Raw genomic sequence first — 13528 nt, 5'->3', positions numbered from 1 at the left:
CCACCCTTCTATTCATAAGCCGCATTCCTGTTTTTTGTGCACCCGACTGCCTGGAAGGGGGGGGAAGTGATGGGGGTGAAAAGCAGAATCAGAATAAATGCAGTAAAGTTCCCTCCTTAGGGTGTCAAAGCCAAAATACGTTTGCATTCTGCTCAGGTTCTTAGAAGGTATTGTAGTAACCTTAAGTAAGAGAATGTGTTCTGTGAAGGTAAAATTTGTCTTAAGGGTATAAATAATTATAAAAGTTTTACAAAGCATTGTTTAAATTAAGGTATTTAAGTGGCTAATTGCAGAAAGTCATTATTTAACAAAACTGAATTGATAATAATAATAATAAAAGGCAATTTTATAACAAACTTATTCGGCAGCCAATCTCCCCTGCCAACTTGCTTCCAAAAAACCTGTTTCTGGTATTACATGCTACTAAGTATTTAAAGTGAAGAAAAGTTCATTATTTTAACAAACTTGTTTAGTATTAATGGCAATTATATGTTGTAAGAAGTTTGCCTGGTAACTTAGTATGTGGGATATATGGAGTGTGTTTTTATTGTTAAGGAAACAGAAGATGATTTTGTCCTAAGATAAAATGATTGATTATTGGAAAGAGTAGAGTGTGGGACAGAACCTGAATGAATACTGAAAGTGTAGAAGGTTTGTGGAAGGAAAATTTTTATGATTAAAATTGAATAAGATCAATATACAAAGAAAATCTTTTATCAATAGCTTCTTGTGCTTTAACCTCATCATTTCCTCAGTGTTTAAAGAAGAGTCTTACCTCTTTTAAAAGAACATTTATGTTCTAGAAATCAAATCCTGAAAAGTAGCTTTTTATTTCAAACTAACTGCAAGAGATTTATTCTTTTACTTTAAAGGAAAAATTAAAGTAATGGTTAAGTTCATTTAATATGTTATAAGTCAAAAGAAAGGTACTTAAAGGTGTTTAAAATTAATAGGTTTTTTAAAAAAATTAATAAAAACTGTAACTAAGTTAAAATCATTTATAAATGCATTTGTTATAAAACAGTGGAAAGGTAATAACTGAAATTATAGCTGGGTGAATTTAGCTTGAAATTATTAAGTGTAAACTCTAAACTTTACCTTTCCTTAGTTTATGGTTTCTTCAAGTCTAACCTCACCCCTTGCCTTTGCCTATGGTTATTTCATAATAGCTTCTGCCCCTATAGGCCAGAGAAGAGCTGGGACATCACTGTCTCCTCTCCTGGTATTAGTAACCCTTTCTCTCATGAATTCAAGTGTAAACTAAATAAATTGCTGCCTGATAGAATAAGGTTAAATGACCACTGGAGTTTTATTATCTCCAAAACCAAAAAGGGGGGTGGAGGGGGAGAAGTCTCCTGCCTTGACGGTCAGTGTTCCTAAGAGTGGCAATTCATGAGAGAAAGCAGTCTGTCTCCCTGAGGCTTCAAATAGCCTCAGTAAATATATATAAAATTAATCTTGTTGCTTATCCAAAATTCTGCTAATTTCAAAGTAAAATATAAAGTTCTAAAACAAAATGGTGCTAAGGCATTGAGAACATTTTGGTTATTACAATCCATTAAGTAAGAAAGAAAATTCTTGTGGTAAACTGCATGGTCATAGTGCAAATTAAGAAGAGTTTCAAAAGTCTTCGAAAAGTTTAAAGTAACTAAAGTCATGTTGTTGTGTCAAACTATTCATGTCTGCCTATTTGCTCAAATTGTTGAGGTTAAATATGCAGTTATATAAGTAATATGTATTTCTGGACCCCTAATTAATTAAGCTAAACAGTATATAAAATAATGCAAATTATAAGTAATATCAATGAGTTGTGTTTGTGTCTAACTCTTTGTGTCTGCCCATTTTAAAAAAAAGCTCAATGTATGTCTTCATACATCAGGATAAATATCAAATTAACAAATAAAAATTCTTAAAAGAGGTCTATTCAAATTGTTAAAAATTAAATATGCAGTTATATTTATAAATATTCTTAAAGCCCAAATTAAACTAAGCAGGATGAAAAAGTCATAGAAATCTGATTATAGAAACAATTGGGAAAGGGCCTCCTCTTTGCAAGAGCTTTTAAGGCAAGACTAGGTCTGGCAGATTAAACCTATCTACTAGGCTAGGGAATTAAGAATCAGTTTGCCTGGTAATTTCCCAGTTTGAACCTTTGTCAGCCATAAAATGCAAAAAAAAAAAAAACAAAAAACAAAGATTAGGTTAATTTTCACATAAGAAAAATGTTTATGTAACCTGGCGGCCTGCTGCCTCAGTCTCCCACTCCCGGGTTGGACAGCAGTGGAGGAGACCAGTTTAGGCCAGTCCTATGGGCAGTGGAAGGATGCCCAAGAAGGAGCTAACTAAGTCGGTGCCATTTCAGCACTAAATTCTATTCCTTATTTGACAAAGGGGGGAGCAGGTAAAAACTAAAATGGTTGGAATGTGATAGAGGAAGCAGTTAAATCAAACTTTTGCGTGGGAAAGTTAAATAAATCTCAGATAAGCTGTAACTTCTGAAGTATCCAATCTATGGAAAAACAGGAAGAGCTTGCATGCTAGGCTTAGGGGTATAAATTGTGTCATTTTTCTTTGTTCGTGGCATCAGCCATATCTGGCTCTGCACCCCTTCTTGCAAGATTGAGAATAAATTATTTTCTTCTCCACAATCTGGTGAGCCTTATTTTCTTCCAGAAGATTTCTTTCCAACAAAATAAAGGTAATTAGTGGCTCTATTAACAAATTTCAGTAAGTAAAGGAAAGTCCATAAAAACTATGGAGAAATCTTTCCTGGGTTATGATTTTTAAAAAATTAAGTAATTGTGTAATGTGTTTTAAAACCTGGTAGTCAGTATGCATGTGTTTTAAAACCTGGTAGTCAGTTATGCTTTTAAATTAATAATTTTCATAACTTAAAGAAGTTTTTAGCTTCCTGTAAGGGAAAAAGAACATTCCTTGCATAAACTATTATGGTTTCAATTTTATTTAACTTGAGTGTAATCTCCCATAGTTAATTTATAAACTAAATTAACATTATGTACGAAATCTTTAGAGTAATGAAAATTGTAAGTTCACATTAGTGAAATTAGGCTAAAGGAAAAAGATTGTAGATATGCTCTCAAATAAAGAGTAAATTTCTTTGGTAATTGTAATTTAATAAGTTTATTTAAACATGAGGTGTCTAGTCAATGTGGTTATAGTCAATTATAAAGAGTTTATAAAACATCCTCCAACTGAAAATGTTTAAATAGTTCTAGTTCTAGAAAAGTCATTGTTAACTAAAACTTAGATTGGTTATTGGTAGCAGAAATAACTTCATGATAATAAACCTGTCTGAAGGCCACTGCAAAGTACACATTTAAGTAAATGGTAATAAAAAGTTATCTTGATTATATTGGAAGTCTTCTGTTTTCATTTTAACAATGAAAAATAATATTTTTCCTCTATTACTAAAGTACCTACTGTTATCTTCATAATAAAATTGTGTAAGTAGACAGTCATTTAATATATGATGTGTTGCATTAAATTGTTTAAAATATATATATAAACAAGGAATAAACGTTAACATTATCAAACTCTTGTGCATTCGAACCAGGCCTTGTATACATTACAGGTGGCCTCTCCATGTGAGTTATTGGCTAGGCTGGTCACTGACCCCTCAATTAAAAATATGTGCTATATCAGTCTCTGGTTCTGCTCCTGAAGTCGATGGAAACTATATTGCAGTTTCAAGCTCCTGCAGCCAATAATGACTCGGTACAGCCAAGTGTACAATGGATATCGCCTCCAGACTGGCACTGTTTCATGGTGCCAGAGAGCACTATGCACCAGGCTAGTAGAATACTGGAAAATCTCTCTAAGATGAAGGATGCTGCAACTTGCTCACTGCGTTGAAGAACATGCTAAGTGGAGCCATGATACCAGGATACTGTAAGTAAAACTTAAACACAATTGGCATTATGGCCTGCTCTCATGGAGAGATAACATGTAAGGTATTACAAACCTGAAACTCAAAACTAATAATTGCAACTCTGAATCCTTATGCATTAAGTAATACATTAGTTAATATTAAGTTCTGTACTTTTATCCTGTACTAAATATATGCCTAATAATTGTAATGTTATCTTTTCTATTTTGGATCAAGTGCAGAAGTATATTAGACATGTTAAATTCCTGGTAAAATCATTTTCTAAACAGTTAATAACATGTCTATAGAATAAGGTGGCAGTCTCAGCCAGTCTCAGTCAACTTCTATATTCTGCTGTACTCTGCTGTGTAGCAAAAGTGAGGCTTGCTTGCTGATGGTGAGTCACCTATTGAACAAGCCAAAATTGCTAGAAATTGTACAATGAAAACCAAGGTGTAAAAATCTTTATTCTGTAGTTCTGATCACTCCCACAGGTGAAAACTAAGAGTATTTCCAAATTAGTCTTCTAATCCTGAGTGAAGCCAGTTGCCCAAGGAGTGCCAGTTCACCAGGAGCATCTGACAGAGCGAATGAGTGTCAATCATTGAACAGCTTGGAATGTGTCTTCAGACAAAGCTAAGTGTCTGTTGCAATTTCTCTCTAAAGATGGATAACTTAAAAAAGAATATATATGCTGTTCCCACCAGCTTTTAAGGAATGCCATCTTTATAGGCACCTAACCTTGTCTACCTCTGTAATCCAATGTGTCCTCTTTTAAAAACAGGTATTCCAAATTTTTAATTAAGTTTGTTTCTTTCAGAGTGAACATCTTATTAACCATATGAAAACTTCATCCAACTTCGTACAGAATGCCAGATCCATCTTCCTCCAATTAGAATAAATTAAAGAGTTTTACACCTTATTAGGCAATGACTACAGCCCATGGCCAGCAGGAAGCAGTTACAGAAAAGAGATCGTCTCCCTTCAGCACCCCTTTTAAATTAAAGGTGTAAACCCCTAAAGAGTAAAATAAAAGTAATAGATGGATCTGGAACCTGACTGGAAATCCACGTGAGTGCCAGTGGCAGCAGAATAACTGCAGGAGGCCCCTGCCCAAGATTCTGCTGTCCAGAATGAAAAGTTCTAAACTTCTAAAAACAGTCCTGGATGCTGTACTAAAGACTGATAAATAATCAATCAAGACAACAAACAGCCATCCACCTCATAGCTCCAACAATAATTATGCCAAAGCTTAGCAAGTAAACTTTGGCAAAAGGGGGGGAATGATGTGGGCTATGGGTGGAAGGCTCTTTGTCTCTTCAGAGATAACTAAGTTGTTTGACTTGTGGGTGTGGAACGGTAAGAGGCTGCAGTCCTGCCCTTAGGGACAGTGGCAGCGGCTCCAGTCCCAGGAAATGTTTAACAATGCAAGGGCTATAAACTTTAAGTATTTAGGGGAAATGCAAAAACCAAATATGCTAAAGGCTTATCTAGAATGTCTGGAGTCCATGCTAAAAGCTTACCTAAGATGTGGAAGATATATGCTAATTGAAGCCTATTGAGAACTGAAACAAAGGGACCATTTGGCCTTTCCTCTCTGTATAAAAGACGTTTGAAAATCTTGTTCAGGGCTCGGGATTCAAACAGAAGTTCCCGAGTCCGGCCGGCTGTCAATAAACCATTTTTCCTTCTCAAAATCATTCCTGAGTCCTGGCCTCTCTATACTCAAATAATTGAACTTCTCTTAAATTCTACAACATGACCACACTGGGTGTTTTCATTGGCAAGGCCTTTCTTATGCCAGGCCATTGATAATGCTGCTCTTTCTTCCTGTTACTCTTTTCTTTACAAGAGATTCACCTTACATCAAATAAGGAAAAGAGATTGAAAATAAAAGGATGGAAAAATATATACCTTGAATTTAAAAGCTACAGTAGCTATACTAATATCAGATAAAAGAGACTTTAAGTAAAAAATTTTTTTTATCAATATACAGTGCATATTGATGAAAAGGGCTAATATTTAAGTACATATAACAATTATAAGCATATATGCACCTAACAACCACCCCTAAAATATATGACTTAAACATGCCAGGTTTGAAGGGAGAAATAGACAGTTCAGTTCTACATTAATGATAAACTTCAATAAACCACTTTCAATAATGGAAAGACCATCTAGATAGACTATCAGTAAGGAAAAGGAAGAATTGAACAATACTATAAATCAACTAGACCTATAGAACCCTTCATCCAACAACGGCAGAATACACATTCTTCACAAGTGCACACAGATCATTCTCTAGGATAAGCCATATGTTATGTTTCAAAACAAGTCTTAACAAATTTTAAAAGATTGAACTCATACAAAGTATCTTCTCCAACTCAATGGAATGAAGCTAGAAATCAATAATAGGAAGAGCTGGAAAATCCATAAATATGTTAAACAACACACTCTTAATTAATGGGTCAAAGAAGAAACCACAAGGGGAATTAGGAAATATCTTGATATGAATGAAAATGAGAACACAACAGATCAAAATTTATAGGCTATGGCAAGGGCATTTCTCAGAGGGAAATTTATAACTCTAACAGCTTATGTGAAAAAGGAAGAAAAATCTCATATTAATAACCTAACCTCACTCCTGGAAAAAAGAAAAGCAAACTTAACCTTAAGTGAGCAGAAGGAAGGAAATAATCAATAATAGACCAGATATAAATGAAATAGAGAATAAAAACACAATGGAGAGAATCAATGAAACCAAAGTAGATTCTTTGAAAATATCAATAAAATTTACTTACAAAGAGAAAAAGAGAGAAGAGGTAAATAACTAAAATCGGAAATGAAAGAGGAGCGACGTTAATATCAACCTTACAGAAATAAACTTCTAGAAGAAAACACAGGGGAAAGCTTCAAGACCTCATATTTGGCAATGAATTTTTTTATTCTTGGACTTTACAGTAAAAGCGCAAGTAGCAAAAGAAAAAATAGATAAACTGAACTTCATCAAAATTAAAATTTTTTGTGCATCAAAAGACATTATGAAGAAAGTGAAAGACAATGTACAGAATAGGGGAATAGACATTTCTCCAAAGAAGAAATATACTTAGCCAATAAGGACATGAAAATATGCTCAACATCATCAGTCAATAGCACAGTGAGATACCACTTCAAACCCACTAGGATGGTTATCATTTTTAAAATGGAAAATAATAAGTGCTAGCTAGGATGCAGAGAAATAGGAACCCTTGTACTTGGTTGGTGGCAGTATAAAATTACAGCCACTACGGAAAAGTTTGGCAGTTCCTTAAAAAGTTAGACACAGAACTATTCATATGAGCCAGCAATCCCACTTTTAAGTAGATACCTAAAAGAATTGAAAGTAGGGACTCCAGCACATATTGGAACACCAGTATTAATAGCAGTATTATTCACAATAGGCAAAAGGTGGAAGCAACCCTAGTGTTCATCAACAGATGAATGGATAAACAAAATGTGGTATATACAAACAATGGAATATTATTCAGTCATAAAAAGGAATGAAATTATGATACATGTTATAGCATAGATGAACCTTAAATAAGCCAGACACAAAAGGACAGATATTGCATGATTTCACTTATATGAAAAACTGCAATATGCAAATTCTTAGAGAAAGAAAGATGATTACAGGTTACCAGAGGAGGGGAGTGAAGTGATGACAGCTAGGAGAGAATGGTGGGTTATTGCTTAATGGATACTGAGTTTCTGTTTGGGGTAATGGAAAAGTTTGCTATGGTGGTAATGGTAGCACAACTTTGTGAGTGTAATTAATATACTTAATTACATACTTGAGAGTAGTTAAAATGAGCAATTTTATGTTGTATATATGGTCCCACAATAAAAGTTTAAAAAGAAAATAATTTAAAAAGAAGCGAAGGAAGGCTGGCTGGGGGACAAATTCAGTGATATGGATGAGAACTCTGAAGTCCTGGAAAGAATACTTCCCTTTCCACATTTTTACAGCTACTGAATAAGAGCAAAATTGCCCAGTAGCTCAGTTTTTAAAAAGCCAAAATGAAGTCCACTCTAAAATGAAGGTAGAAATGCTACTTTCCCAAAATGGGTGCTGATTTCCTTGCTAATAATTCTAGTTGCTTCTACCAATGTACATGATCTAAACAAAGAAGTATTCAAACTTAGTTTTCATCAATCATCTGAGCCGAGCTTTGCCACCATAATTATCTTGATCCTGGAACTGTGAAGGACTAAATATAAAACAAGTAGCTTTATCAAATTAAGAGTAATGGGCAAATATTGTATTTCTTAAAATCAAGTGTTGTTTTTTTTAAAAAAAGAGATACTGTTTTAAAAGCTACATTTAGAAGATGGAATGGCTCAAGTGATTGATCACCTATCTCCCACATGGGAGGTCCCAGGTTCAGATCCCTGTGACTCCTAAAGAGAAAAAAAGGAGACAGTGAGTGCAAACAATGGGGGGGGGGGATAGAATAAATAAATAAAATAAACCTTTAGAAGAAAAGCTATATGATTAAATAAAAATGTAGAAAATTATATGATCTGCATAGCGCATAAGAGAAACTGATATAAAGATAATACTAGTTTTCTATCCCACATGTGTATAAGTTTATATAACTTGGTATATATAGGGAGTTTAATTGCCATAGAAATATTTTCCCATGTGTCTCTCAGTCTACACCTGAATTTTCTACCTAGTTTCACCAAATTGCAATTCTTTCCTGATAATTAACTACTTGATTGTGGCCAGTGATTTTTTAAGTTTTCAAACAGTTTGTTTACATTCACTTCAGATACACCATGATCAAAATCTCCAATAAACTCTCCTCATTTCCTGTGACAAATGCTTCTGAAGAATGCTCAACAAGGTCTTGATCACATCTCAGCTTCAGAGAAGGCTAAGTACTAAGCCATCTGACCTAAGCACTGGAGAGCTGGACACTGCTTGATGGGTAGGATTTCAATAACATATTTTTCATCCAGGAGATTAAGCAATTCTTTTAAAGAATTTTAAAGAGGCTACGCTGCACTGGGTTTCTTGTGAATGTATAATTGACAAGCAGTTCTCCAACCAGATTGAAATTCCAAATCACTTTTCAGCATTTGCCATTTTGACCAATACCAGTTTGAATATCTGGACTAGTTTTCTGAATTTCACCTTGGCAAAATTCTATCTGTGAGCATGTGAGCAGTTTCTTTATCTTTCATTGTACCTTCAAACTACCACCCCTACCTTCTCTAGTAAACTTCCTCTCAGTATTTTGGTGGGTGGTTGCTTTTTTAAAAAGTATAAATTATACATACAGGAATCAGGTATAGAGATTATTTTAAGACTAGGATACAGAAAATCTCTATTATCAGACCTTGAAGAATGTTGAAAAGCTTTTGTTTCACCTTTTTACATTTTTGAGGAGAAACTAAAGATATTAATTATTCAAAGAGGTAAACATGAGAACTTTTCCTGTAATGACCCTATGACTTCAAGTTAATATATAAACAATTGCAGAATTAAAGCATCTTCTTCAGAACTTCCAGGAAGATGGCAGACTAGAAAGACACGGGACTCTCTTTTCTTCCAGAAAAATAGCTACAGAACAGGCTAAAAGGGCCTGGAAAAAGATCTTCTAAGGTTTAGGACACCACATGAAGGTTGAACATTGCCTAGAAGAGAGAGGGTTTGTAGCAGTTTGATACAGTTAAAAATTCCAAAAATAGATATTGGAATATGTTTGTAAATGGTCTGTCTAAAATTTCACATTTACTTAATTAAATTATGATTAGAACTTTGATTGGGCCACATCATTAGGACATTGAGTCCCCATTGAGTCCCCTCCCACTTTTATCTGTGAGATAAAAGACATGGCAAAAGAAGAGAGTTGGAGTTTTGCTCTTGGAGTTTTGATGCTAGAGTCTTGAGTTGGAGCACTAAGAAATAAGTACACAGAGGTGCTTGGTTGTGAGGTAAGAGAAGCAAACTCTGAGAAGAAAGGAACCCAGGAAGCCTGAACCCTGGCAGACTTCAGCAGCCATCTTGCTCCAAAAGGAGGCAAAAGACTTTGGTGAAGGAAGTAACTTAGGGCTTATGGCCTGGTAACTGTAAGCTCCAATCCCAAATAAATACCCTTTTAAAAAACCAACAGATTTCTGGTATTTTGCATCAACACCCCTTTGGCTCACTGATACAGGGACAAAGGATGGAAATCGCAATGGCAAAACTGTGAGATAAAGCCAGAAGCTGCTACTATTGGCACCTCACCCTTCCCTAGTCCCACGCTAAAGACACTTTTGAATTTTTAGTTCTCAAAGCCCACTACAGACAAAGGGGGCTCCAGAGATCCACTGCCCCGGGGAAGGGGATAGAGAGAGACATAGCCTAAGGCTGACTCAGTGTTTGACCCACAAATTTGGCTTGCTGTGTCCCACAAGCCCTTCCAGGCCAGGGGGGGACCATGCCGTTGTTTACTCTATGAGACAGCACAGGACTGGAGAGATCTGACTCTCTCTATCTCCCCCTCTTCTGACTGGGACTGATGTTGAGGACACACTTCCCCAGGAAAGGGGACAGAGAGGGACATAGCCTAAGACTGACTCAGCTTTTGACACACAAATTTGGTCTGCTGTGTCCCACGAGCCCTTCCAGGATAGGTACAGCCGTGCCAGTGTTCAGCTTGGAAACTAAGAGATCCTGACCCTTCCAATCTCCCTCTCTACTAAGTGGAACTGACTGTTGAGGAGGAGGAAGGGAGTGAAGTTATTTCCTATGAGGGAAAAAGGAAGGAGCCGCCAGAGAATGCTGGAGAACTGTCTCAAGAAAGTTTAAATTGCAAGCTTCTTAGCCTCCAGGCAGGAACCTCTATCACATTGATCCAGTCTACATTGCTGCAAACACATGCCACCAGTTATTGAACTGAGAGGGCTGCCAAAAAGCACCATCTGTTGGCAGACCAAGAACATGCATGTGAGAATATAAAAAGTAAATAAGGGACAAAGATGGTGGCAGAGAAAGGAGTTCCTAGAGTCAGCTCCTGCTACAGGGCAGTTAGTAATCACCCAGAGCTATCTAAATCACCTGTTTGGGGACTCCAGGAGACCAGAAGAGCATCCTGCAACATCCTTGAAGGAATGGAAGGAGGAGACTGCCCATCTTCAGAGAAGATTCATGAGAAGAGCATCCCATGCCCCAGAAGCTGGTGCCCATCCTCCTCTAGCGGCACAAGCTGCCTTGGCAGCTATTCCACAGGTGGAATTGGATACTCCACTTCCCAAAAATGAGGGAGGAAGAGATGGTTGGGCACCAGCCTCAGCTACTGATTAGTAAATTTAGAGTGCTAAAGTATAATCCTAAGAACAGCTAAAGTTTGAACCTGTCTAAGTCAGAAAGAGGCCAGAAGCCACCATTTTAACTCCACCCCTGGCATGAGGGGAACAGGGTGGACTGAAAATCACAGAGCTGGTAGGAACCAGCTTCTTTCCATCCAGATTGGATTGCAGCTCTAGCCTAAACCCCAGTCCCACCTTTAGCAGGGAGGAAGCTGGGAAGACCTGTGCCAGCCTCTCTGGGACATTACAGGCCATGCCATGGAGGCCAGTGATCATTCTATGTTGGCGGTGCAAGCTGCCTCAGGAGATATTCTGTGGCTGGAATTGAAAGATCCATTTCCCAAAAACAGGGGAGGAAGAGACAGGTGGGCACCAGTCTCAGCTACTGATTAGTAAATTTGGCATGCTACAGTATAATCCTAAGAACAGCTGAAGTTTGAACCTGTCCAAGTTAGAAAGATGCTGGTAGCCCCCACTTTGACTCTGCCCCCAGCATGAGGTGAAGTCAGGCTGACTGAAAATCAGAGTGATTGTAAGGACTGGTTTCTTTCACCCAGATCAATCTGCAGCCCTAGCCTTGGCTTCCCCCCACCTCTAGCAGGGAGGAAGCTGGTGGGCCCTGCACCAACCTCTCTGAGTAACTGCAGGTACATTTGACTGGCACAGACTGAATAGTCAGAGGTCTACTAGGCAACTGCAGTTGTTTTGGACCTGCATGGCATAGATTGCTGCCCACACCTGCAGCTCCTTCCCCACCCCAGGCAGGGGAGGAGGGGACATGAAGCCTCATAAGTCTCTCTGGCCAACTACAGTCTAGGCCAGCATGACTTGGATTATTACACACAGCTGTTTCTCTGTCCTGACCCCTGGCAAATAAGAAAGTTGGAAGAAGCTTCATTGGTCCCTGGGGCAAGGAGGATAGCTTGAGCATCCACAGTTTACAGCACCAATTACATCCTTGGCTTCTACTACACAACCAGCAAGGGAGAAAGGGCAAGAAAATCCTAAACTAAAGAGAAAATCTGCACCCAGAATAAATACTCTAGTAAGCTAGATGCCTAGACACCAGCAAAAAATTACAATCCACACCAAGAAACAGGAAAATATGGCCCAGTTAAAGGAACAAGATAAACCTCCAGATTACATAAGAGAGTTGAGACAACTAATCATAGATGTTCAAACAAATCTCCATAATAAATTCAATGAGATGGCTAAAGAGATTAAAGATATTAAGAAGACATTGGATAAGCACAAAGAAGGATTTGAAAGCATACATAGAAAAATAGCAGCTCTTATGGGAATGAAAGGTGCAATCAATGAAATTTTAAAAACATTGGAATCATATAATAGCAGATTTGAGGAGGCAGAAAAAAGGATTGGTGAGCTTGAAGAAACAACCTCTGAAAGTGAACATATGAAAGAACAGATGAAGAAAAGAATGGAAAAAATTGAACAAGGTCTCAGGGAAATAAATAACAGCAAGAGACATACAAACATAAATGTCATGGGTGTCCCAGGAGGAGAAAAGAAGGGAAAGGGGGCAGAAGGAATATTTGAAGAAATAACAGTAGAAAATTTCCCAACCCTATTGAAGGACATAGATATCCCTGTCCAAGAAGGACAACTGAATAATCTGAATAGACCAATTCCAAGACACATACTAATCAGAACGTCAAGTGCCAAAGACAAAGACAGAATTCTGACAGCAGCAAGAGAAAAACAATGCATCACGTATAAGGGATACCCAATAAGATTAAGTGTCCATTTCTCATCAGAAACCATGGAAGCAAGAAGACAGTAGTAGGATATATTTAAGATACTTCAAGAGAAAAACTTCCAGCTGAAGACTGTCTTTCAAAAATGAGGGTAAGTTTAGAATATTAGCAGATAAACAGAAACTGAGAGTGTTTGTAACCAAGAGACTGGCTCTTCAGGAAATACTAAAGCCTGAAAAGAAAAGACAGGAGAGAGAGGCCTGAAAGAGAGGCTGGAAGTGAAGATTATATCAGTAAACATAACTAAAAGTGTTAAAAGAGTAGTGAAAAGAAAATATGACAGATAAAACCTGAATGTTCAGGAATAAACTTAACCAACAATGCAAAGCACTTGTATTCAGAAAACTGCAATGCATTGTTAAAAGAAATTTTAAAAAGACCTAAATAATTGGAACAACCTTCTGTGCTCATGAATTGGAAGACTAAGTCTCATTAAGATGTCAATTCTACTCAAAATTGATATACAGAGTCAATGCAATCCCAATAAAAATTCCACCAGCACTTTTTAAAGAAATGGAAAACACAATTA

At 36.9% G+C, this 13528-nt stretch overlaps 1 protein-coding gene across 2 annotated transcripts in view; it reads left to right on the top strand.

Annotated features, from left to right (window-relative positions):
* The window catches only part of NKX2-2 (NK2 homeobox 2), a 163812-nt gene extending 151168 nt beyond the window's left edge, over positions 1–12644 (top strand). For both annotated transcript variants that reach the window (XM_071211590.1, XM_071211589.1), the window contains exon 6: positions 8698–12644. The gene's annotated coding sequence lies outside the window, so the exon portion shown is untranslated. The remainder of the gene's footprint in view (positions 1–8697) is intronic.
* The last annotated feature ends 884 nt before the right edge of the window (positions 12645–13528 follow it).

This window comes from Dasypus novemcinctus, chromosome 24 (assembly GCF_030445035.2).
Source record: "Dasypus novemcinctus isolate mDasNov1 chromosome 24, mDasNov1.1.hap2, whole genome shotgun sequence".
NCBI classification, from domain to species: Eukaryota; Metazoa; Chordata; class Mammalia; order Cingulata; family Dasypodidae; genus Dasypus; species Dasypus novemcinctus.
This window is presented reverse-complemented; position numbering and strand designations above follow the sequence as displayed.